This window comes from Acanthochromis polyacanthus, chromosome 12 (genome assembly GCF_021347895.1).
Source record: "Acanthochromis polyacanthus isolate Apoly-LR-REF ecotype Palm Island chromosome 12, KAUST_Apoly_ChrSc, whole genome shotgun sequence".
Lineage (NCBI taxonomy): Eukaryota > Metazoa > Chordata > Actinopteri > Pomacentridae > Acanthochromis > Acanthochromis polyacanthus.
Window position 1 is genome coordinate 7,839,708 of NC_067124.1, and position 23,562 is coordinate 7,863,269.

The following is a 23,562-nucleotide window of genomic DNA, read 5'->3' on the forward strand; positions in this document are numbered from 1 at the left end:
CAAATAGAAAATAGTTTATGCACTATGACCTACATCGTAAAGAAAATAAATCTGTTGATGACTAAATCTCCTAAGTGCTTCTCTTTGCATCACATTCACAACATGGGACAGCTTAGATGACATTTCTGGAAGATATGTCTTCAGCACAAGCTTGAGCCTCTGCAAACAAATAAACTTTCAGTCTACTAATGGCCTCATTGAAGAGACTGTAGAGAAACTGCATTGCGAGAGAAAAGGAGTGGCTCACCAAGTAACAAACATCCTTGAGCAGCAACTGAATCAAAAACACACCATGACAACCATTGTCAGGTAGAAAGACCCGAAAAAACACCAAGCTGAACATCAGTGCTAAACAGATTAGCACTGACTTCCTTTTGGGAGTTTTTGGTGTTTATTGTAGGCTATGTGTTGTTGCGTGTAACTGGGACTTTCGTCTTGTTATCCTGTTTTTGTTGTTTTAGTATTTTGCAGCTGTTCAATTGATACAGAGAACAGAATGTTGATGATGTGCCAGTGCTCACTCGGTAGTTCTGGTATGTTTTTGGCTATTCTTGCCTGTGACGGTTGGGTATGATCCCAACACTAATTTTCAATTACTGTTTTTGGTAGAGATTAAAAAAAAAAAATTGGAGCTTCAACTCTTTTTCTAAAATAGATATTGATTTTGATTTGGGTGTTAGCACATCTGGTTTCACATATTATTCAGACCTACATGTTTTCAGTGGCATCCACAAAGAGAATATCAACATATGTTGGCGCGTTCAAATTTTGTGAAATTTTTGAGTTTCCACTCAGTGTCAGGGAGAAGGTCAACACATCTGAGTGCATTCATCCCACTTAAAAACTTTTTAACATACCAGTACATCTTTGTAAAAGTCACTAAATGGGTGTGTTGTCTTCTTCTTTCCAGCTGTGTCATTAAATGCTTTTGTCCAGGGTCCTAAGTCCTGTTATCCATTACTCCTATGTTTGACCAGTGAGATAGGATCTCAGTGTGGTAGAGAATATGGGTCTGAAGTACAGAGACAGTTCATGCAAGTTGAGCCTGCCTGTACCAGCTGTTTTCAAATTCTCCCCAAAATAAATGTGTTCAGTATTTATTTTTGCCACTGTTGTTTTCTCATGTCCCTGATCTGTACTTCATGTAACTAGCTAACAAATGCACTCAGTCCACTTTAAACACCTTCAGTTTATTTTTTGTTGTTTCTCTTTGCTTTGCTTCTCTTCCTCTCACTTAGTTTGTAAGACTTGTAGCTGTCTCATACTAAAGTCACCCAAAAACTGATGCCATTAACCAAGATGTCAGGTTGGTATTCTTTTTTTTTTTTTTTTTTTACCAAAGTTGGTAATCTTTGGAGAGTTTGGTACAGGAGGATTATCATAAGCATTTCAGTCCTTCTCTTTATTTCTTGAATACGAAAAAAGTTAAAACCCTGAAATGTGGCTTGGTCATTAGGGATGGGACACTTAATAAAATGATTTCATGTGGGGTTTTTTATTCCGTGATGAACATAAAGTAAAGGAACAACATTAATTTTGACAGTTGCAAGTGATATCAGGACAAAACAGAATGACTTTTCTGAATGTACTTCCCTAAACTCATACACATAAGGTCTCGGTTCTTAGCTAGACAACGTCCAGCATATTAGACAAGAGTAGTGTCATAGACCACTTAGAATAGTGTGGCATGGCATCGAGGGTCATGGAAAATGTCACCACTGGGGTTGTCCACACTGGGAGGAGCCACAGGCCATGACCGCCGGGAGTGCCGGTACGTGGACCCCCAGACCCCGACAGACAGGGGGACCCCCACACCGAGGGGTCAAATTTCTTGAAAATGCCTCAGTTTTTTCATTCCCTGTCTGCAACGTGTGAAGAGTTTGTGCCGTTATGTCGCTAATGTGTCTAGTAGAACGGAGTCATGTGATTATTGTTGCTTCGTGTGATTGGTGAAACACAGTCATGTGGCAGGTCCATTGGGGCATCTCTCCAGTAAAATAAAGCAGATCTAATGTGGTAAAAAAAACCAAAAAACGAGTGGAGTGTAGCCCAGTGTAATGGAGTAAGAGTAGCGTTTCTTCTTCACAAAGTTACTCATGTAAAAGTAAAATGTATGGCAGAGAAAAACTACTCTCAGAAGTACATTTTTTTTCTAAAAGTTACATAAGTAAATGTAGCGGAGTAAATGTAACTCGTTACTACCCACCTCTGGAGAGATGGCAGTCTTCAAATAAAATTCATGCTCACCAGAAAAATTCTCCTTAAATCAGCCAAATGCTGTCAGTGAAATGGCTGCAGGAGCTTCCTCTGGACTCAGAGTTGAATGCTGGGTGACTTAACTCTGTTAGAGTGACTGATCAGTTATTGTTCACCTTCAGTGTGCTTGCACAGTTTTCCAGTACAATGAACTGAGACATGTTAGCTGCACTCCATGAGTGGCAGCAGTTTGGTGTTAATTGTCACATGAACAGTCGCTCTGCATGACACTCATCTAAATTGCAGAGAAATGCAATTAACATTGAGCAGTGGGACATTAAAAGCCATATTTGTCACTGTCAGGATCTGAGCAGGCATCTGATTGCACAGCTGATTGGAGAAGATGGCATCCCCCCAATCTTGCTCTCCCCCTCAATTTCTCTGCTCTACCCAGACAGGAAGACATAAGAGGCTCAGTGTGAAGCATCTATGGTATGGTATCTTAACAGGAAACAATAGGTCCACAGTTTGGAGCTTCAATTATTTGTGTTATGACAGCATATCTTTCAGCTACAGCGGGGATGAGTTAACACACTGAGAATTATCAGTCTTCATGCTACACTGTTTCAATGGACATCTACTTGAGACAACCATTGACAAGACATATCACCAAGAGGAGGCCTCAAAATAATTATTTGCACAGTATCACTTCTCCTGTGCCTCAACACTTAAATTCTTAATTCATGTTTTTTCTCTGCATTCATTGGGTGCTTCAGTGCTACACTTCATGTATGGACAGTCTCATGATGGTTGTGACATGGCATTAACTTTATGCTAGTGAAGCTTAAGTTGGAGAGTTGTACACATCCAGTGGTAATGAAGCAACATTATCAACCATTTTGAATTCCAAACATATGTCTTCCTGGAGAGTTTGCACTACACAGTAACCGTTTTTAGAACTTTCCTCTTCTTATAATTGCTCAGTGCTGAAGCCAAAACAATGCTATGAGAATGGTGAGAGTGAAGCAAAGCAATAAATTTATGGCCAGTTAAGCAATGAATCTGAATCTTAATATAAAGCTCCATAAACACAAGGAATTGTTATACAATTGATTAGTATTGTAAAAAATATCAATTATAATCTCTTGAAGCAAAACAACATAGTCCTCTGAACTGTAATGGATACTCCACGACCACTGACAATCACATCTGTTTTATCTCCTTCCTTCAAGTCTTTCAGTTATCACGCTTAAAGTAAATCAGTACAGTTGTTTACACTTACAGTGCTGATGTCAAGGGAACCTCAGGGGGGCCAGCAAGACAAGTTGCAGATAGTCACTCTAGTATATTTCCTTCCAAAAAAAAAAAAAAAACCTAAACCATTACAGTAAAATGTAAAATTAATTATTACTGTGATTGATTCATCACAGTTTGGATGGTTTATCTTGACAAATGACAATGAAATGTAACTGACTCCCATTTATTTGTAAGCAGGAAAGGAAAACTCCTGACTGTTTCTGCACCACCAGTTATAATAATGTAACATCTATAGAAAATAAGTGGAACATCCATCTCAAATAAATTCTTAGGAACTGATCTATGTGGCAGCATATGACAATGCATGAAAAGAATACACGGACAGGTGGAAGTAAACGTCTACGAGCAGCAAAATACATTTGTCTGCTGGGGGACATGGTAGACACCGTATTCCTGTACATCATATCTGCTACATCAACATTTTTCCTATTAGAATTCAAACAGTGACAAAAATGTCACACCTGGCTGTGCTCTTACACAGATTAAAATCATAATGCATTTAGAAATCTGATTTTGTACATTTTTTGAAGGACTATTTTACACATAGTCTGAGAATGTGTTTTTGTTCTCTGAACCTTTAGTGAAGCATCCCAGATAGCAAACTATGGGTGAATCAATGTTGAATCTATGTTGAGACCTAACGTAGAAATTATACAGAAAGTGCAAGGTTGATAAAATGTTGAGTCAATGTTTGCTTACATAGATTACATGTTTGCAAACATAGATTCAACATTAATTAAACATTGACCTGTCAAATATTTTAATTAAACCAAAATACAATGTAGATTCAATGGCATCTTTTAAACACAAACTTCAATGTTGACAAAATGTTGAATCAACGTTGATTCAACCATCAATCTTCAACCGTAACCACAATTCAACCTTCCTAACCCTAATTCAACATTGATTTAACATCTTTTGCTATCTGGGTAAAGTGTGATTTATGGTTGAAAAGCAAACATTGACTCAACATTTTATCAACCTTGCGCTTTCTGTATAATTTCTACGTTAGGTCTCAACATAGATTCAACATTGATTCACCCATAGTTTGCTATCTGGGATGTTATTTATCTGTCTGACTCCCTCTTTCCTATTTTCACAACCCAGGTCTGTTACACCTATGCAAAGTGACAGACCATTCGGCACTGTCAGGCTACACAGTTTTCACGCCTTGGCATCTTCTCACTTTATTTATCTCATATATACAGAGCCACACAAGGGCAACCTCTCTCATGGTTGAGTGCCCATGCACACACAAAAACACTCCAGTGCAAATTCTAAGCACTAGAGGGCAATATAATTCTGTTTAAATCCATAGCAAGTCACCAGAAAATGAGTGCCAAAGGTGTGAGAACTTATTAGGAGTTTGGAGACTTCTCTTGACTCATTTACCGGTATTTACCATTTTTGAAATGTCACATCTTGTTGAATGTGATCCTGGTGCATTAGTGTGAGCTGTTTCGGTGGGACCCGTATCACACACTATGGCAAAAAATATAAGAACACATACTGATGGCTTTGTGTCTGGGGGTTGTGTTTCATGTTTCAGTTGGACCCACTTTTTCAAATAAAGAGGAATCTAAATGTTACATCATGGTGCTTTGGACAGGTATTTGACAACCTTTTCTGTATCAACTATTGTTTTCAACTTCACAGTATCATTGCAGACATGCGCAAGCAGCACATGCCGTGAAGAGCGGTAACTGCACAATTCTCTCTGCGCTCCATCTGTTCTGTTTGTAAGTTTACAGGCAATTTTAAAAGTCAAAGGATGAAAGATAAGGGTGTACATAAGAGAAAGACTAAGTTATCACTGAAACAAAAACACAACAAAACTTTATGTAGTCTATGGTTAACTTCTAAATAAAACAATACTGATACAATCTCAACAACACACGGGTAGTGACCTGCAAATGAAAGGTCACTACCTGATTTATTTGAAAATCAGTTATTTGGGGAGTAATGGGGGAAGTTAGATTAGAAGTATTTAGTAAAATAAGAGACATTTAATCATTGTTATTGAGCCAAAATATAGTTTCCTTGTCGCACATGGTTCTGTGTCCACTGTCTGCCCATGCCTCTGGACTTCAAATACCACTTTCTGGTCAAAAGTTTGTTGCCAGACTTCAACAGTTTTAGTTTGTCTGTTTTCAGTTTTAACAGGAGATTGTATGTTGATGATTTCCTGCCAAAACACAACAAAGACAATGTGTTTTTACCAATTCCCTATAATTCAATTAAAGTAGTGTGGTTTGCAAATACAAAAGTCTATTAGCAAACTGTTTCATTTTGTTGTGCGATTATAAACAAAGAGACATATTTCTACTGCATCATGTTTCAGAAAAAATGCAGCATGTCTCAAAAGAAAAACAAATGCAAATAAAAAGAAACCCACAACAGGTGCCATTCTGAGTCAATTCAAAAATCAAAATCAATCACAAATAGAAAATTAAAAAGCTTACAGATTGAATTTCTAATTTTGTATTATTTTACATCTTTAAATCTTCACATGTATGAACAGAAACAAACTTTAAAAAGAAATTGAAAATATAATTCTGCGATGCATTCACTGGGTTAGAATAAAGGCTGGAGGGCTCGAATACAACTTCTGAAGCATTCCCATGTCTGTCCCAGAACACGCATCTAGTAAGGTTCATTTCCACAAATCAGGTCTATTGTTTTAGCCCATATGTCTACATGGTAGCTGCAAATAAATAGCTGTAATAAAACAGTTGTAATTATTATTGATATTTGAAACCTGATTTGCACTTTCACTCCTGATCCTAAATACTGTATAATACAATTTTCTTATAAATATGAGACTATGTACAACAAACTAATGGGGTAGGAATACATGCCAGCTGACTTGATTTGTGTTTACATGTTCTGTAAAATATCTGGTTCGGCATGTAACTGCTGAAATAAGAAGGGGGATTTCAATAGGTAAAGTTTTGGCCCTGGATCCTCAAAACCAGTCTTTACAGCAAATCCAGCAAAATGTAGTGGAAAACAGGACGGGCTATTAGAGCAAAAAATAATGCCAATGGTTTAGAAATCACATGCTCAGCAATGATATATGCGTGTAATGTCCACATAGTTTTGATCATATAGTGGATCTGTCTCAAAGCTCATGCATAATATTGTGCTGTACCTGGAGACAAGAAAAGAAAAGTGAATGACATGCTTGAAAGCAAAGAGCAAATCATCACTATTTGTAACTTTTGCTTCTTTTATTTTGTCTGAGAGGCTGCAGACGGTTGCAGATAACCTGTTTGATATTCAAAACCACATCCAGCCTGAGCCAGAATGTGAGTGGAAACACAGCAGGAGGAATCCAAAGCAGTGAGGAGGAAGAAAAAATATATATGAGTAACAGAAAAAAACAAACAAACAATGTAAATGGGGGAATAGAAAACAAAGAGAAAGAAGCAAAATGACCACTACAGGTGGATTCATAGTGTTCACATGTTTGTCTTGTGTAGGCGAAACTCCTATATGTCTAGAGGGAGAGAAGAAAAAGAGAAGGAGGCAAAAGACAAAGCAGTGCCAAGTGAAAAAAAGAGATGGGTACAAGAAAATAGGTGGAACAGATAAAAGGTATACATAAGAAGACAAATATACTGATCAACCACTGGGGGGGGGGGGGGTAAAAAAAAATCAGCAGACAGTGCTTTATATGCAGCTGAAAAACCACAACACCAAATAAAAACACACGCAGAGCAGGGAAGAGGAACAAGAGAAGAAAGAGGAGATGGAAAGAGTAGATTACTCCACTCTCTCCTGTGCTATTCTTCATTTTAAGCAGCTTGTTGACCTTTCCAGTCAAGCCTGTAGGTGTAGTTCAGATTCTGCAGCACTGCCTGCAGTAATTTAGGTTAGAACTCTTGCAGGGGGAGATGAGACAGAGGGGAAGGAAGACAGAGAAAACAAAGAAATAGGGATAAAGCAGACGACAGACAGGTACAAAGCAATACAGGTAAAAGCGTGTTGAGGCTACGAGGCAATGAGCGCTTCCAAATGATTGCGTCTCATAAGGTTGTGTTTTATACTGCCTTGGATTTACTGTTCATTTATCGTGATGGTTATTAGAGTGTCCAGGCCTGGAGCGCTGTGCATTGGGGTGATACCTCAGTTTAAAGAAGCGAGTTGAACAAGGAATGGAAAAGTGAAGGTCCATAATTCACACTCTAGTACCACCCTGGAAAGACAGAGGCAGGCAATCACACACTGCACAGTCACAAAATGGTTGAGAAACGCTTCATCACACGATAACACTAGCTGTCAGGCTATAAGCTTATAAAAGCTTCGACTGCCATATGGTCTGAGGAAATCACACACTTGGGGCTGTACACTGTCACCACTTATATGTGCATGTGAGATACTGTTTTGCATATACAAAGTAAAAAAAATTAATAGCATTTAACTGTTTCCTTTGATATTTTGTGTCTCTTTTGGGTCATTGTAGTGTGTATATTTAGATTTGTCCAAAAGGCAACAAAATAATTGACTAATATAGTATGTGTGTAAAGCTGAAATGATTTATGTATTAAAATCTTCTGCAGAGAAATATTGAAGGGAGCTTGATTTATCTATTTGCTCATTCAGTATCTCAGTACTGTACCTTGCACAATAACATTAGCTGTGCTTGTGTTTTTGCCTTTTTACCTCTGTTCCTCTTTTCCCTCCCTTTTGATTACCCTTATCTGTTTCACCTGTGTCTTTGAATCGCCTGTGTCTCGTCTCCTAATTAGTTCCCGGTGTATATGCAGTTGTGAGTTGTCCTTTGTACTAAGGCAGTTCGTCTGGCCCTCCGACATGTTCCGGCCTATTTACTTCTGTATGCTCGTCATGTTAACCAGGTATCTGTTCTGCATTTGAGATGTTTAGTTTATTCAGTTTTGTGTTTCTTACATTTGGAATTTTTATCTTTGAGATTCTTCTGGACTTGTAGTTTAGTAAGTTTCGAAACATTCTGCCACTTTCTGTTATCTCTCCTGCCTTTGTAACCCTGCTAAATGTTTCTTTAAATAAAATGTATTTGTTATGTTCACCGACCTGCTTGTTGTGTCTGCATTTGGTTCTTTCCCTGCTAATTCTGACAGAACCATGGTAACCTCAAAGTAAACTTCATCTATGATTCAATCAGTGCTTAAAAATATTTTCACAATTGCCTGCTTGCCCCTGATGTTTACATGTCTTCCAAAGGCACCTCCTACAACAATCCAGATTACACACCACATGTTTCTGACCTGTCACAATGTACAATTTCATTTAGCAGATGCTTCTATTTGAAGTGATGTACATCTCAGAGTAGATACAATATGAGGTAGGTAGGCAGGGCAGCACTAAGGACCTTACTTAAGGATGCTCCCTGGACAACTGTCCCCTGCCAAAGTCAGGGGTGTTAGTCACTGAGCTAGCTCTCGACACACCCCGACCTGTGAACTATGTTTTTGCTGAGCAGCAAGAATTATGTTGTGCCAATCATTCCCTGCTGTTTAGCTAAGTCTGTTTGTTCTGTAATGTTTCACTCCTGTAGCATTTTCTGTTCTACACCACTAGTGGAGGTTACCCCTAGCCTTAATTCCATGCCAGCCTAGCCTGTTCCTCGGACTATTCTGTAGCCCTTTGAGCTGTAGATTCTCCTCCTTTTTTTCCTTCCTGCAAACCCAGTTCCTTTGATGGCATCCACCTGCAGGTGTTTATTGCTAACACACTAAACCTCTTTTAGCTTGGTTAACCTCTCATCACATTGTATAGCACTGTTAACTTACGTTTTTGTCTAGCCCTGCCTTTTAGTATGTCTTCCCCTTCCCAGTCTTCCTTTTTAGTATCCTTTGTCTAGGTTGTGTTCTGTCAGGATTTTCACTTGTATGTTTGCATTGTTCTAACTTGTATATAGTTAAATCACATGTAGCATCACCAAATTATACCCGGAATTCTGATTGTCAAGTGTTTCCTCTTAACTCTAACCCTTGTCACACCAGTCACTTAGCCCTTTCATGAGTCAACTGACCGGTCAGTTTCTCTGGAGGTTTATCATTACATTGCCTCTGTTTCCAGTAAGCATCATGCTTTATCCCTGCTTTCCTCATCAAAAAAATAACTCATTGGATGAACTCAATTAAATTGTGGGCAGGATTTCCATCCAATATATATATGTTTCCCTAACCCAATCTAACGTCATCCAAGGAGTATGATTTAATTGAGTTAATCCAACTCATTTTTTTTTAAACACAGCTAAATCAAAAATATTTCTCCTCAGTAAATGCAAGTGTTTTTTTGTCTTTTCAACTCATATTAGTGCCATTTGGTGGACATAAAATAATAATTATTTTACATCTGATCCCTCTTTAAGCAACAAGATATGAGACAAAACCTGCTTAATATGTTTTATTTCAAGCTTGCAAGAGTGGTCAAAACTGGACACTAATTAACATGCCTGTATGTTTACTTTAAGGCTAACAAAGACAGAACTGAGCAGGAAATGAAAACAGAAAAAAAAGAATATATATTTAGTTCAGTTTACAATTTTGGTACCAAGAAAATATCAAAATAGAAATTATCAAGATGAATCCTGTAATTTGGTTCAACATCTTGAATATTCACATTAGGATAACACCTACTTGAATAATTTTAGCAATCTATTAACATTTGTTCCATTGATACAAAACGTAAGAGGGGCATTCCTACTTGTAAAGTGCCCTGGAAATAGTACTCAGGTAACAAATATTTAACTACTGAAAAATTATCAAACCCCACACAAACAGCCAAGATGCTATAAAAAAAATTGAGTCTTCATAAGTGGGTGATAAATTTCAGGGGGGCCCATAGAACTAAGGGGTCATTCGGTGCTTTGGTGAGTGGTTTTGTGTTCCTCACTTCCTGGCTTTCACAGCCAGCAAATCTCAACTCAGCCAAACAAATCAGACATTTTCAGACCCACATACCAAATCCCAAAATGCAATCATCATGAACTATGAATACACACACCAAGAAATCAAATTTTTAACTTGAATAATTCACACCAAGACCTTAGTGATAATGAATCTTTTCAGTATCACCATGCGCAAACCCCCAACTGTGTAATCTGCAAGAGGACATGGGTCTTCCAAGTCACCAAACTCAACTAGGGCAACCTCTCTAGTGGGTGAGACAGACAACTCAAATCCTCCATAATGTTCCCTGTCCCAAGTACATATGTCAGGACCGCTCCCTCCACATCCTCTGCTCCTTCCTGACTCCCATCTCCCTTTTCCCTCTCTCTCTCTCCCTCTCCCCCTCTCTCGCTCTTCCCCGCTGCTGCCGTAGCGGAGTGCAGCCTCACGACTGCCTCCACTTGGCAATCAGCGTCTCTCTCCGGTGCCCGGGCAGCTGATTGCCATCCTGCAGATTACCTCTCCTGCCATAAAGAACGGTCAAACCCTCCACACCCTGCCAGATTGTAAACTCTGCCAACGCAGTCAGTTTCGTCTCGCCTCTGTATTTGCTTCTTGCCTTGTTTACTCGAAAGCTAACCATACCTGTGTTTTCAGACACCCTGGTCCAGCTGCCCAGCCTGGCTCCCTCTCCTCCCGACGCCCCATCGGATCTGCCTTCCACCCCAGCCCAGACGCGTGTTGTCCGCCACTGATCCCGGATCTCCTGGCCACCAGTTCGCGCTCCGCCGTCCCGGAATCCACCAGCTCGCTGGCGCCACATTCCGGTCCTCCCGGGCGGCCTCCCACCGCTGATCCCCAGCTCCGCTACACCACCTCCTGGGTTCTTCCCCCCCGACGATCTCTCCGCTCCTCACATTCTTCCCTGATATTCTTCTTCTTCTTTTCCTTTTGGCTTTTCCCTTCAGGGTTCGCCACAGCGAATCAATTGCCACCATCTCACCCTGTCCTCTGCATCCTCCTCTCCCACACCAACCACCTTCATGTCCTCCCTAACCACATCCATAAACCTCCTCTTTGGTCTTCCTCTAGGCCTCCTGTCTGGCAGTGGGAAACTCAGCAGCCTTCTACCAATATATTCACTCTCTTTCCTCTGGACATGTCCAAACCATCTCAGTCTGGCCTCTCTGACTTTATCTCCAAAGGCTCTAACATGTGCTGTCCCTCTGATGTACTCATTCCTGATCCTATCCATCCTGGTCACTCCCAAAGAGAACCTCAGCATCTTCAGTTCTGCTACCTCCAGCTCTGTCTCCTCTCTTTTCCTCAGGGACACTGCCTCAAGACCAAACAAGATGGCTGGTCTCACCACAGTTTTGTAAACCTTTCCTTTCATTTTAGCTGAAACTCTTCTATCACACATCACACCTGACACTTTTCTCCAGTCGTTCCAGCCTGACTGTAAACGCTTCTTCACCTCTTTTCCACACTCTCCATTGCTCTGGACTGTTGACCCTAAGTACTTAAAATCCTCCACCTACTTGATCTCTTCTCCCTGTAACCTCACTCTTCCACTTGGGTCCCTCTCATTCACACACAGATACTCCATCTTGCTGCTGCTAACCTTCATTCCTCTCCTTTCCAGGGCAAACCTCCACACCTCTAGCCTTTCCTCCATCTGTTCCCTGCTCTCACTACAGATCACAATGTCATCTGCAAACATCATAGTCCATGGAGACTCCTGTCTAACCTTGTCTGTTATCCTGTCCATCACCATAGCAAACAAGAAGGGGCTCAGGGCTGATCCCTGATGTAGTCCCACCTCCACCTTGAACTCCTCTGTCACACCTACAGCACACCTCACCACTGTCTTACAGTCCTCATACATGTCCTGCACCACTCTAACATACTTCTCTGCCACTCCAGACTTCCTCATACAAAACCACAGTTCCTCTCTGGGCACCCTGTCATAAGCTTTCTCCAGATCTACAAAGACACAATGCCGCTCCTTCTGACCTTCTCTGTACTTCTCTATCAACATCCTCAAAGCAAATATTGCATCTGTTGTACTCTTTCTTGGCATGAAACCATACTGCTGCTCACAGGTGTTCACCTCTGCCCTTAGTCTAGCTTCAGCAACTCTTTCCCATAGCTTCATCGTGTGGCTCATCAGCTTTATTCCTCTGTAGTTGCCACAACTCTGCACATCTCCCTTGTTCTTAAAGATGGGCACCAGCACACTTCTCCTCCATTACTCGGGCATCTTCTCACTATCTAAGATCTTGTTGAACAACCCAGTCAGAAACTCTACTGCTACCTCTCCGAGACACTTCCATACCTCCACAGGTATATCATCAGGACCAAGTGCCTTTCCACTCTTCATCCTCTTCAATGCCCTCCTCACTTCATCCTTACTAATCTTTGCTACTTCCTGGTCCACAACAGTCACCTGTTCTAATCTTCGTTCTCTCTCATTTTCCTCATTCATCAACTCTTTCCATCTTCCCATCACACTATTGGCACCTGTCAACACACTTCGATCCTTATCCTTTATCACCCTAACCTGCTGCACGTCCTTCCCATCTCTGTCTCTCTGCCTTGCCAACCTGTACAGATCAGTCTCTCCCTCCTTACTGTCCAACCGAGCATACAAGTCATCGTAAGCCCCTTGTTTGGCCTTTGCCACCTCTACTTTCACCTTACGCTGCATCTCCCTGTACTCCTGTCTACTCTCTTCAGTCCTCTCAGTGTCCCACTTCTTCTTAGCTAACCTCTTTCTCTGGATCCACTCCTGTACCTCCTCATTCCACCACCAAGTCTCCTTATCTCCTTTCCTTCCGGATGACACACCAAGTACTCTCCGACCTGTCTCCCTGATCACATTTGCTGTAGTTGTCCAGTCATCTGAAAGCACCTCCTGTCTCAATTCTTTCCTGAATGTCATACAACACTCTTCCTTTTTCAGCTTCCACCATTTGGTCCTCTGCTCTGCCTTTGCCCTCTTCATCTTCTTCACCACCAAAGTAATCCTACACACCACCATCCTATGCTGTCTGGCTACACTCTCACCTACCACTACTTTGCAGTCACTGATCTCCTTCAGATTACACCGTCTATACAAGATGTAGTCTACCTGTGTGCTCCTATCTCCACTCTTATAAGTCACCCTATGTTCCTGCCTCTTCTGGAAGAAAGTATTCACTACAGCCATTTCCATCCTTTTTGCAAAGTCAACCACCATCTGTCCTTCTGCGTTCCTCTCCTGGATACCAAACCTGCCCATGGCCTCCTCATCATCTCTGTTTCCTGCACCAACATGTTCATTGAAGTCTGCACCAATGACCTCTCTCTCACTTCTAGGGATGCTCTGCATCACTTCATCAAGGTCCAACCAGAATTTCTCTTTCTCCTCCCACTCACATCCTGCCTGTGGAGCATACCCACTAACAACACTGAACATCACACCTTCGATTTCTAGCTTCATGCTCATCACTCGATCTGACATTCTTTTTACCTGCAGGACATTCCTAACAAACTCCTCCTTCAAGATAACTCCTACTCCATTTCTCTTCCTATCTACACCATGATAGAACAACTTGAACTCTGCTCCTAAACTTCTGGCTTTACTACCTTTCCACCTGGTCTCCTGGACACACAGTATGTCCACCTTCCTCCTCTGCATCATGTCAACCAGCTCTCTACCTTTTCCTGTCATAGTTCCAACATTCAAAGTCCCTACTCTCAGTCATAGACTCTTGGTGTTCCTCTTCTCTCTCTTCCTACGAACACACCTTCCTCCCCTCCTTCTTCGACCAACAGTTGTCCATTTTCCACCAGCACCCTGAAGGTCGACAACACCGATGGCGGTCGTTGTTAACCCGGGCCTCGACTGATCCGGTATGGAAGTCATACATTTGATTCGCATGTTTGATTTGGCCAAAGTTTTACGTCGGATGCCCTTCCTGACACAACCCTCTGCATTTATCCGGGCTTGGGACTGGCACAATAAGACACTGGCTTGTGTCCCCCTGTGGCTACATTCACATCCTTCCCTGATCCTCCTCCATTAAAGCCTGTGTTTCCGTTCAGGCTACCTCGTTGAGTGCTTCTCTGCTCGGGTTCCAACCTCAGTTCTTAACAACATAAATCTTTCACTAGAAAACACAACTTCCCCCTAACAATTCACAGCTGAATGATCTCATGAAATTTAGGCAGTCCATCAACAGATCCATGTGCTATAAGCATCCCCTCATTGTAATGCATACCACTGCAAGACACATTTTTAGTTATATGAACCTCAGTTATGTCTGGGTATTGCTGCTTCAGAGTGGACACTACTCTGTCATTGAGAACATCAACAGGCATGATTAAGACATGTGTGACCTCCAAGGATGACTTCTTCAGATTGGAGGAATGTGTGTGATAGGCAAGCATAAACTGGTGTTTAATAGCTAGTGAACAAGGCATGTTCTTAAAACAATTAGTATGACGAGCAACCTGCTTGAAGAAGCTGTGCTTAGCCTCAAATCTCATCGTCCACAGTGCAATGAGTGGTCCAAAGAAACAAATAATTTGTGGATAGTGCTCTAAATAGTGGCGTTTTGGTCGGAGCTTGATATGTGGAGTTCATATAAGAGTTCAAGGTAGCGCTGTCTGTGGTCACAGATCTTAGCCTCAAGATAGGCAGTAGTCTCTTCTGTGTGAACAGGGACTACAACCAACTCAACTATGTCCTTGAGGTCTAAAATCACTTGCCATGCTGGTTCATTTTCTGGCAAAAGTTGACCAATCAGAAGGGGATGCAATCTCAGTGATGCCCAGTTTTCATGTGCATTTCCACCTATGTCTCAAATGTCTCAACGAATCCAGCTATGCCATGAGCTCCAAGATTGTCAGCTATCACACACTGGACAGAGCCTTGAACAAACTGACCTAGCTGAGACACAAATACACCATGCTGTTCTAATATGCTCAAATCTTGCAAGAGAGGCTCCAAAACTTTTTTATAGCCATAGACCTTGCTGATAAGAGTGGAATGCAGGGCTTTCAGGTCAACAGGTCACTACTGCCAGCCCAACCTAGATTTATGGCTGTGCAAGAGAGAGAGAGGTCTTTTGTGCTCATCATGGCAAAACAAACCTCTTGTCACTGTTATCCCCCCCCCCCCCCCCCCCCCCCACACACACACACACACACACACACACACACTGAGCATTTGGGTGTACCGATTTTGTCTATATATTTTATTAAAGGCCGGTTGCAGAAGGCTGCTGAGCTGAAGGAGAACACCAGCATACTTTTGCACATTAAAGAAAAAGACTGTGTGGCCCTGGAGGTGTGGTACCACAGGACCTGTTACGAACAGTACACAAAGTTTTTGTCAAGGCCTATGGAAACAAGTACTGCAACCCCAGATGAAGTGTGAGTTATTACAATGCATTAACATTTTATTACACATTGTACATTTCAAAATGAGGCATTGACAAACAACATAGTCTTTAGTTTGTTTAACTGTAGTTCCAAAAACCTATTTGATAATTTTATTCAGGAAAAATTGGCGGAATAGACAAGCTTAGATAATCTTGATAGGATGATTATATAAATATGACATGGCTGCAACAGTTTACACATGATTTGTGTGTGTGTGCATGTGTTTTTCAGAACTGAAACACCCTTCACTGACAGCTACAATTTCTTCTGTGAGACTGTCATCCGTCAAAGGATTATAGTTGACCAGGAAGTGCTGTGAATGGACAAGCTACGAAAGACATTCGTGGACATAGTGAAGAATCAAGAGGGTCTTGATGCTTCAGAATACAGGTAACCAAAATATCATGTGTCTCTCTCACGGTTCTTGTAAACAAAAAAAGTAAATACTACAAGGTTAATTGTTATTGACTTATTCTCACAAAAAAGGGTATGCGCGTATGTTTATGTAAACACACACGTGCATGCGCACACACATACTCATCTTTCCCCATATTTTTTGTGTTTAAGGCAGGATCTACTGAAGAGGCAGCTGACATGTGACTTTCCACAGCTCACTTTCCACTGCCCTGCCAAGAGAAACATCAGTGAACTTGTTTTTGTTGAGACACTGTCAGCTGATAGACTATTACAAAAGATACCTCCACATTCAGGTACATCTACTGAGTCCACTGAGGTAAGCCAAGCTGAAAGCCAAACTGAAAGTGACAGTGAACACATGGCTCGCACAGCATCTGGACAGAATACTACTGATGTCACAAGGACACTGTACAGTGCAGGCTTGATCTTAAAGAGGGTTTTCAGTGACTCTCCTGGTATGACATGCCCCTGGCCTCCCACTGCTGACAATTTAAATATGTCTGATGCTCAAACTGTTGTGCCAGAAGAACTATATAATCTAATTGCATGGATTATAGGGGCATCAGAAGAGGCAACAGGAGTGGGTTATGTCGATATTCCCGATGATGTTAGGTTAAAAGTTCTGTTTGTCAAGACATTGTTTACCTTGCATCTAAAGGTCGAAAGCAGACACCAAAGTCATTGTGCCTTGGGCTAACTGTATGCCATTTAACAGGATCATCTAATCTTTTGTCATTGCTGAGTAGACTAGGACATTGTGCTTCATGGAACACAGTATTCAGTCTAGACACTAGCCTAGTTGAACTACAACTGCTAGAGAATAGAGACAAAATCCCAAAGGGTTTTTCAAAGAAGGTGCCTACAATACTGGTGTGGGACAACATTGATTTTGGGGAGGAGACACTGTCTGGTGGTGGAACCACTCACCATACAAATGGCATTATGCTCCAAAGTTCTGTCACTGAAACTGAGTCAGGATCAGAGAGACCGCTGCTACAGAAGGCAGTTTACACATTCAAAGCACCTCCTAGCATCCCTGTAGAACACTATCAACAGTCTAAAAGACAAGGGCCACAGAGCTTGTCTCACAAGGAAAGTGTTCCATTGCAGGCAGAAACGTACAGGTTGAATACTGTGTCGGCTGCCAAAACTGAACTGGCATATGTTTTATTGAAGTATGCAGATGCTGAAGCATGCACAGTGCCAAGCTGGACAGGTTTCCATACAATGCTTCAAAGTAATGCGACTTTGCAAAAGTCAGCATTGTATTATCTTCCAGTCATTGAGGCTTCACCGACAAAGATGTCAACTGTTAACACAATTCTAAAGAGAAGTGTTGCAGTTCCTGATCAGCTAGAACTGGACCAGGTAGTATTAGTTTTTGACCAAGCTATATATGCCAAAGCTCAACAAATCCACTGGAAAAATGACGATTTCATGAAACGGCTAGTGATTCGACTAGGTGAGTTTCATACATGCATGTCTTCCCTAGGTATTTTAGGAAAAAGGTTTGGTGATGCAGGATTGCAAGATATACTCACTGAGTCAGAAGTTGTTGCCCCAGGATCCATCAATGGGGTGATCAGTGGTCATCAGTACAACCGCAGCATGAGGGCACACAAACTTATGTATGAGAGTCTGCAACGTGCCAGATTTAGCTCATTCCTTGACTCTTTGACACCACAGGAGAGAGATGAGTGCATGCATGTCATCGGTGAGATCAAAGACACATTCCCTGACAGAACAACAGATGTTTTCTGTGGAAATGAGAAATTTTCTGGACTTCCTACATTGACATGGTGCACTTACTTCTTCTTTTTCTGAGAGCAACATGCGAGTCAGACTAGCAGCTTCACCTGTCAACAGTGCGCTTGATGATGGCATGGTTCTTTGCTTATGATCGTGTTAACTATGCCAGGTATTTGCCTTCATACTGGCTGGAAATGGTCAATTTGCCTCATACACTTCCTTCTTGTCACAAAGATTTCGCTGTGAAAGGTCAGTGGACTGTCCAACGACAGAGTGCACATGGATTTGCCTCTATTGCTTGTGACCAGGCTATTGAGCAAACAAAGGGTGGCTGGATAGGGATAACGTAGAATAGGGCTGCAGTGTCTTGCTGGATATTGTCACAACATAAAAGAGCTGCCATAGCTAGACAATGTGAGTCAATAGCAGGTAAATCTCATGAAAAACAAAGACGAAAAGATCTAAGCAGCAGACGCATTTAGGCAGATGAAAATGCTGTGACCAGAATATGTTCCACGATAGATTCCATGCTAAACCCATTTGACACACACCAAGATGGCATTGTTTGTCTTAGCTCTGGGATAATGGCAGCTGAAGATGTCCAGAATGATTTGCTTGGAGCACAAGAAAGGGGGGGAAAGCAATTGAAGAGTTCATCGACAAAAGACTGTTATCAAAATCAGTCGACGTATTCGCCCCCATCAAAGCACAAAAACCGAAAACCTTCAGTGACCAGGCAAAGACAAAAAAGAAATCTGCCGCTGGCAAAGATGTGATTCTGCGTGCAGACAAAAAACTGTTCTCGAGACTACTCATTGTTGGTCAGAGCAGAAAGATAGACCTGAGGGAAATTCTGTCCTACTCCTTGGGAACGGTATCATATCCTTTAGCCAACACTGATGGGTCCCCAGCTAAAACAGACAAATCAGTTCTGATGAATCTATTGGAGAACAAAGGTGGAGACTGCTAAAGTATGTTTGCCAGCTGGGATATGACCGTGCCCTAATAGTACAAACAAATAAATTTATTTACAAATACAAGTTTATTCAGGGTGCTAGAACAAACAAGCAACTATTTAAAAAGAGGTATAAAACAATACAAAGAACCTTTCATAAATCCATATCAACACTCATGAACATTAAATTTTCTAATATCATGAAAAAGGCACCCGAGAATGCCATTTCTATGCGATCTCCCAAGCCAGTACTAACAGTCAATTACTCTTAAATGCTCTTTTAACAGCTTGGTGATTGCCTCTATGACGCCAAACCTCACATTTAAATGTTTGCCCCTCTCTAAGTTTTGTGTATGAGCTCTGGTTACAGAATCTACAAAGTGTCTCTTGTGGCAGACAGTATGGTGATCATAACCTTCCTCTGACAGAGCTCTCCACTCATCGGTCACAATGCTAGATCCTCTCCTAATATGTGGCCGTATGATAGGAAGAAGCTGCTCTTTGGAACGCTTTGCGACGATCTTGAAAATAGGTCTCCTGGTGGTCTGCCCTACTTCCAGCATACCAAATACCCATTTTTTATTCCGTCTCCATGCTGGTCCCATTCTCCCCCGGTTGTACTGTCAAACATATTTTTTGTAATTATCGGATTAATAGTTACATGCACAGGTAATGACATTTCCTTGAATAGAAACGCATGCGCGCGCGCACACACACACACACACACACACACACACACACACACACACACACACACACACACACACGTGTATCATAAAAATGCATCTTACCTTTCTTTTGTGTGAGAACTTGCTTTCGTCCAGCATAACAAAGCAATGATGGCCACCAACTTTCATTTGACCTTGAACTCGAAGTTTGCACACAGCACGATTGCAGACCTGCATGTAGGAAACAATGACAATTCAGTTAAGCTGCTTTGTTAAGGTGTATTACTATATTCACACATCCAGCCTCAACTATGGTACTCAAAAACTAACTGTAAAGCCATGGTAGGTTTTGACAAAATTTCAAATCATGCAGCCCATCAGCATGATTTGAAATTCTGTTCCTGTTAACAAAGGCTTCAATCATATTCCACTTCGGAAATTTAATTTGAGATGTTATTCTCCTTTTCACATTATACATATTCAATTTTGAATGGCCTGATTATGGTCCCTGCACATTTGATTCAAGTAGGTTAAATAAAAGCAAAAATGTGGTCTGTTTTTATACTTTTCTCAGAGATGAAGCCATCTTGGTTAAGGTCCTGCTACTGCCTGCAACACCATCTTCAATAAGATCTGTCTGCTTCAGACGTAATCCTTGGGAGGACCTACAAAGAGATGAAAACAAGTTCAAAACCACTTGCCCAATGGACAAAATATTCCATTAACAAAAGGTGGCTCATTGTTATTCTTATGAGTGAGCCACAGTGGCTCTTCATTTCAAATTCCTAGTGCAAGCATAGCTTCCCTGTAGTTGAATGAGAAACATTTAGTTATAAAGTAGGTAATCATTTGTTTCATAGAACACAAATACCCTTTTGATATTGACAGAACTTGCTAAAATGTGTAGCTTTAGGAGTCCTTCATGATTCCATTTTAAACCAGCCAAAATAATTATTGCATAAAATAACTGTTTTCCCAATATCACATTTGCTAATGCTTCCCAAAAATGTGTAATATTGTGGCAACTTCAATATTAATCATAATTTAAGGAAATTCAAGTACGTAAACTCAAAAATACTTGGAAAAAATAATTTCAGCAGTGAATCTAGAAATAATCCAAATTTTACATTTTCACATCAAATATTGTAAATGGAATTGCCACCTATCTTATACACCTGACTTGAAAACCTTAAAGAAGAAGAACAGTAAGATCAAAATAAAATATTGAGACTTAACCACCTCCAGTTTTTTGTACTGTGTTTGTTCAGCATATGGCTAAAACACAAAACTTAATAGAAACTCTTCTCAAACAGAATAACAGTAAGCAATGGTCGATACCACCAGCAACTGGACTGCTTCAAAGACCACTGAGCCATCTTCTGTTTTTTTTTTTTATAGACCGTGTAGCGATATTGCCTTATTAAACGTTAATTTAATAAGTATGCACTCGTTATGAAATGGGGCACCACTCTAAAAAGTGGAGAAATAAAATAACTGATAATGGATTAATTCAGTTGAACAGTCTAATATCTGAATGTCGAGAATCCTCGAAAAACATTGACCCCAGTCAACACATATAAACGCAAAAGAGACTGTAATTGTGGTTTAAATGAAAGATATTTATTGACTAAAACTAATAACAAAACAGTGATTAATACAGTAATAAGTGTAATAGGTGTGTGTGTGTGTGTGTGTGTGTGTGTGTGTGTGTGTGTGTGTGTGTTAATTATTCAGATTTGCATTTCTAACTAGGATTATGGACTGAGTAATCAGACCGCTGAAGGTATGACGAGATGATTAATAATTTGGAAAATGAACGACTGATAAGTGACTAAACGGAGTTATTAAAAGAGGACTTTGGAAGCTATTTAAGGAAGATTTCAAGCTATTTTGAGACGCCAACCCAATAATTCAGATCACACCAATGTGTTTGCTGGCTTACTTTGTTGGAGAACGGGTCACTCACGAGGTCCGGCTGGGACTGCGTTGCCTTGAACGGACCTGACTATACGGGTCGGCTGATGCTCCGGCCGTGAAGTCTGTCACTATGGCAATGTCTTGGTGTCCTGCCGTCTGGTAGCTGTTGATGCTTTTGAGCGCCTCTGGTTCAGTTCGGGCCAGCGGGGTGGATCTCAGCAGATGGTGAGAAGAACGCAGGAGCCGTTCTTCCTTCTCGGGGGTTGACTTGACCGAAAAATAGCTTGATAGCAAAACAAAACTGCAGGCTCTTGGTTTGTCTCAGTCAGCAGTTTTGGCTGGAGAACAGACGAATAGAGAGTCGCTAAAAAAACAGGATCGAATTAGTTCTTGATTAAAAAAAATAATTGTCGTCAAACAAAAATGGACTTGATTTGTTTAAATAGTGAGCGAAGATATCTATTCTTTGATTTAAAAGAAAAATGATTAAGAGTCGTGGTTAGCAAAGGCCAGCTCTGCTACCAGGATAAGCTTAGAATAAAGAGGACAAAAGATAGTGAAAGGCGCCAAAGAAAGAACAAAAAAAAACGCTCGAACTTAGTTTCTGTAAGCGAGTTAATAAGAAGAGAGCAAAGGCGAAAAAACAGAGAGAGCAACGTAAGATGGCTGGTTTTAAGGGTTTTCTCTGAGAAGGGGCGTGGAAGTGTCGGCTGAGGCGCGCATTCCTTTGAATCTGAAGGAGGAACCTCCTTGGGCTCAGAGGGGAGAGATGAAACCGGATCAAATAATGATTAAAAATATTAAAACGCGCAAAAAAGAACGATCTGTTTACTTCTCCATGGTCCTTACAATATATTTTAAACAATCAAAGATAAAATAAACTGATTATACAAGCTAGTCTAAGAATATGTGAGTTCTAGTTTCTATTTTATATGTTCGTGTGCATTGTAATGGTTATTATATGTATCACAGGGAGGACATGGTAACATACGTTCATACAATGCAGAATAAAACAGTTTTCAACGGCTTTGAACCTGAATAAAGCAAAGTTTTTATGATTAATACATTGAAACCTCGATAATGTCATGGCATTCTGACGTCAATAGGGGGCAATGTTGAGCTGTGAAAGCAAAATGTACTGTTCATGAGCAACACAATAGGTTTGATAACTTTCGATCTAAACCAGCTAGAAAAACGGGAGTTGGTTCAAAATGTATGTTGACATCTCACTGTATCTTTTGTAACCACAGAATAACCAAAATACATTTCTGAGTATGAGTTTAAGAACTTCGGTGACTGAACAAAAGGAGAAAGTCTCTGCAGAGGTGAGAAGCAGGTCATTAGAATATTTATGACCCTGCTTATCTGATGGCAGACCGGGAGAGCAGCAGAGGTCCAGCTGCGAGGACACTTAGTTCATCAAAGCAGTTCTGTCGGTGTGGACCACAGACATTTGAATGGTAATCAAATTTAAAGGTGTTAATAGTACTCTAAAAAAAGGTTCTGTATGTGAAGTTAAGTAGAAGAATAGAAGTACATGAAAGCATACATGTCCCAATTCAATACAGGAATAGTGGCAGCTTGCAAAAAGGAGTCTCTTAAAAGGTTTGGTCAATTTCCGCCCGAAATTTCTACTGAGATTTACAGAAAGTAAATTGAATGCTGTTCTTGAACTGTTTGGAGTACATGCATGGTTGGGGTCTCATTTGAAAGCTGACAACCTGAATTTTCACCCAGTGCAGTCAGAATTACTCTAGGTGCTACTGGCACAGAGTTATGTATGTTGGAACACACTGAATTAGGATGAATTTTTTTTCTCGCCTACATTTTTTCCCTAATAAAACACCTGAAAATCAGTGTGGCAGCACTGCAACAGCTTGAAAACACAATATTGCAAAAGCCTGGGGTCTTACATAGTTCAGGTCAAAATTTCAGAGCAATACTACAAGAAATGAGTGTTTCACACATGTATTTGTACTGATATGCTCCGCCCCTGTCAATGTTGGATACACTCTTTATACACTGTGCACACTCT

General features: G+C 40.8%; 1 long non-coding RNA gene across 1 annotated transcript; it reads right to left on the minus strand.

Annotated features, from left to right (window-relative positions):
- Positions 1 to 19,487: 19,487 nt before the first annotated feature.
- LOC127536559 (uncharacterized) lies at positions 19,488 to 20,512 on the minus strand. The gene is made up of 3 exons (XR_007945594.1): positions 20,176 to 20,512; positions 19,734 to 19,841; positions 19,488 to 19,562 (listed from the first exon to the last, which is right to left on the minus strand). It is a non-coding gene; the product is annotated as an uncharacterized LOC127536559 (long non-coding RNA).
- Between the last annotated feature and the right edge of the window lie 3,050 nt (positions 20,513 to 23,562).